The 3,921-nt window shown below is 56.5% G+C and overlaps 1 protein-coding gene across 1 annotated transcript in view; it reads left to right on the top strand.

The window, feature by feature from the left end:
- Positions 1-3,921, top strand: part of LOC141047277 (uncharacterized) — a 1,035,999-nt gene that overhangs the window by 89,772 nt on the left and 942,306 nt on the right. The gene's annotated exons all lie outside the window — the stretch shown is intronic.

Raw genomic sequence — 3,921 nt, 5'->3', positions numbered from 1 at the left:
CTCCACCCGCAGAGCCGCACTCCACATAGAGAATAATGGAGCCTCCAGCACCGACCTCCACCCGCAGAGCCGCACTCCACATAGAGAATAATGGAGCCTCCAGCACCGACCTCCACCCGCAGAGCCACACTCCACATAGAGAATAATGGAGCCTCCGGCACCGACCTCCACCCGCAGAGCCGCACTCCACATAGAGAATAATGGAGCCTCCAGCACCGACCTCCACCCGCAGAGCCGCACTCCACATAGAGAATAATGGAGCCTCCAGCACCGACCTCCACCCGCAGAGCCACACTCCACATAGAGAATAATGGAGCCTCCAGCACCGACCTCCACCCACAGAGCCGCACTCCACATAGAGAATAATGGAGCCTCCAGCACCGACCTCCACCCGCAGAGCCGCACTCCACATAGAGAATAATGGAGCCTCCAGCACCGACCTCCACCCGCAGAGCCACACTCCACATAGAGAATAATGGAGCCTCCAGCACCGACCTCCACCCGCAGAGCCGCACTCCACATAGAGAATAATGGAGCCTCCAGCACCGACCTCCACCCGCAGAGCCGCACTCCACATAGAGAATAATGGAGCCTCCAGCACCGACCTCCACCCGCAGAGCCACACTCCACATAGAGAATAATGGAGCCTCCAGCACCGACCTCCACCCACAGAGCCGCACTCCACATAGAGAATAATGGAGCCTCCAGCACCGACCTCCACCCGCAGAGCCGCACTCCACATAGAGAATAATGGAGCCTCCAGCACCGACCTCCACCCGCAGAGCCGCACTCCACATAGAGAATAATGGGGCCTCCAGCACCGACCTCCACCCGCAGAGCCGCACTCCACATAGAGAATAATGGAGCCTCCAGCACCGACCTCCACCCGCAGAGCCGCACTCCACATAGAGAATAATGGGGCCTCCAGCACCGACCTCCACCCGCAGAGCCGCACTCCACATAGAGAATAATGGAGCCTCCAGCACCGACCTCCACCCACAGAGCCACACTCCACATAGAGAATAATGGAGCCTCCAGCACCGACCTCCACCCGCAGAGCCGCACTCCACATAGAGAATAATGGAGCCTCCAGCACCGACCTCCACCCGCAGAGCCGCACTCCACATAGAGAATAATGGAGCCTCCAGCACCGACCTCCACCCGCAGAGCCGCACTCCACATAGAGAATAATGGAGCCTCCAGCACCGACCTCCACCCGCAGAGCCACACTCCACATAGAGAATAATGGAGCCTCCAGCACCGACCTCCACCCGCAGAGCCGCACTCCACATAGAGAATAATGGAGCCTCCGGCACCGACCTCCACCCGCAGAGCCGCACTCCACATATATGGCTGCTCTGTGCACAGGACCTGTGATGAGGTCACAGGAGGGGAGGAGTCAGGGGTCACATGATCAGGGGCCTCAGTGTATGCAGGACTCTGCTGTGCTGGTTGTCATGGTGCTGGATGAGGGGAAGTTTCTGTCTGGGGTCAGGAGGGGTTTACAGGGTGGATGTACCAGAGCCATGTGTGTGCGAGGTGTACGGAGCCGTGTGTGTACGAGGTGTACGGAGCGGAGCCGTGTGTGTACAAGGTGTACGGAGCGGAGCCGTGTGTGTATGAGGCGTGCGTAGCGGAGCCGTATGTGTTCGAGGTCTGCGGAGTGGAGCTGTGTGTGTACAAGGTGTACGGAGCGGAGTCGTGTGTGTACGAGGTGTACGGAGCGAAGCCGTGTGTGTACGAGGTGTACGGAGCGGAGCCGTGTGTGTACGAGGTGTACGGAGCGGAGTCGTGTGTGTACGAGGTGTACGGAGCGGAGTCGTGTGTGTACGAGGTGTACGGAGCGGAGCCATGTGTGTACGAGGTGTACGGAGCGGAGCCGTGTGTGTACGAGGTGTACGGAGTGGAGCCACATGTGTACGAGGTGTACGGAGCGGAGCCGTGTGTGTACGAGGTGTACGGAGCGGAGCCGTGTGTGTATGAGGCGTGCGGAGCGGAGCCGTATGTGTACGAGGTCTGCGGAGTGGAGCTGTATGTCTACAAGGTGTACGGAGCGGAGTCGTGTGTGTACGAGGTGTACGGAGCGAAGCCGTGTGTGTACGAGGTGTACGGAGCGAAGCCGTGTGTGTACGAGGTGTACGGAGTGGAGCTGTGTGTGTACGAGGTGTACGGAGCGGAGCCGTGTGTGTATGAGGCGTGCGGAGCGGAGCCGTATGTGTATGAGGTCTGCGGAGTGGAGCTGTATGTGTACAAGGTGTACGGAGCGGAGTCGTGTGTGTACGAGGTGTACGGAGCGAAGCCGTGTGTGTACGAGGTGTATGGAGCGGGGTCGTGTGTGTACGAGGTGTACGGAGCGGAGCCATGTGTGTACGAGGTGTACGGAGCGGAGCCGTGTGTGTACGAGGTGTACGGAGTGGAGCCACATGTGTACGAGGTGTACGGAGCGGAGCCGTGTGTGTATGAGGTGTGCGGAGCGGAGCCGCGTGTGTACGAGTTGTACGGAGTGGAGCTGTGTGTGTACGAGGTGTACAGAGCGGAGCCATGTGTGTATGAGGTGTACAGAGCGGAGCCACATGTGTACGAGGTGTACGGAGCAGAGCCGCGTGTGTACGAGGTGTATGGAGCGGAGCTGCGTGTGTACGAGTTGTACGGAGTGGAGCCGTGTGTGTACGAGGTGTACAGAGCGGAGCCGTGTGTATATGAGGCGTGCGGAGCGGAGCCGTGTGTGTATGAGGCGTGCGGAGCGGAGCCGTATGTGTACGAGGTGTACGGAGTGGAGCCGTGTGTGTACGAGGTGTACGGAGCGGAGTCGTGTGTGTACGAGGTGTACAGAGCGGAGCCGTGTGTGTACGAGGTGTACGGAGTGGAGCTGTGTGTACGAGGTGTACGGAGCGGAGTCGTGTGTGTACGAGGTGTACGGAGCGGAGTCGTGTGTGTACGAGGTGTACGGAGCGGAGCCATGTGTGTATGAGGTGTACGGAGTGGAGCCACATGTGTACGAGGTGTACGGAGCGGAGCCGCGTGTGTACGAGTTGTACGGAGCGGAGCCATGTGTGTATGAGGTGTACGGAGTGGAGCCACATGTGTACGAGGTGTACGGAGCGGAGCCGCGTGTGTACGAAGTGTACGGAGCGGAGCCATGTGTGTATGAGGTGTACGGAGTGGAGCCACATGTGTACGAGGTGTACGGAGCGGAGCCGCGTGTGTACGAGTTGTACGGAGCGGAACCGCTTGTGTACAATGTGTACCGAGTGGAGCCGTGACTATAATCAGCCTTTGGAGGAAATTGTTTTTTTTTGCCCTTAGGGGATCTTACAATTTGATTTGCTTCATGAAGGGTGATCAGTGGAAAACAGCGTTTTTACCATCTGAGGATTATTTGGAAATCTCGTCCGGCCATTCGGAGTCTCCAATGCAACAACAGGATCTCCCAACTTTCTGAATATTTTCTCTGATTACATTGGGAGATTTCTCGTGATTCACATTGATGACCTGTCATTTTCTCTCCTGATTTGGATTCTCACCAGGAACATGTCCGTGTAGCATTTCAGAGGCTGAGGAGAATTATCTGTTTGCTAATATGTTTCTGTTCAGGAAATTTCATTCTTGGGGTTTGTTTTATCGGCATGACTATTCTAAGGACACCCACTTTGTAAGATGGATCCTGGGAAGGTGAAGCCATAATAGATTGTTTCCAGCCTAGTGACCTGAAAGCGTTGCAACGTTTTGTATGATTCACCATCTATTATAGGTCATTCATTAGGGGTTTTCTCAGATTGCTGAACTTCTTACTGACCTCACACATAAGCGGGCGCATATTAAGGTTTGGGGCTTCTTAAAAATGTAAAGAATAGAATGGAAGGGACCTCCTGGTTCATCTGGTCCAACCCCCTGCTCAAAGCAGGATTCGCTAAATCATCC

This window comes from Dendrobates tinctorius, unplaced genomic scaffold (genome assembly GCF_039654945.1).
Source record: "Dendrobates tinctorius isolate UK_male_01 unplaced genomic scaffold, ASM3965494v1 ptg000126l, whole genome shotgun sequence".
Classification (NCBI taxonomy): Eukaryota; Metazoa; Chordata; class Amphibia; order Anura; family Dendrobatidae; genus Dendrobates; species Dendrobates tinctorius.
The sequence above is the reverse complement of the archived record's forward strand: the minus strand, read 5'-3'. Positions and strand labels throughout refer to the sequence as shown.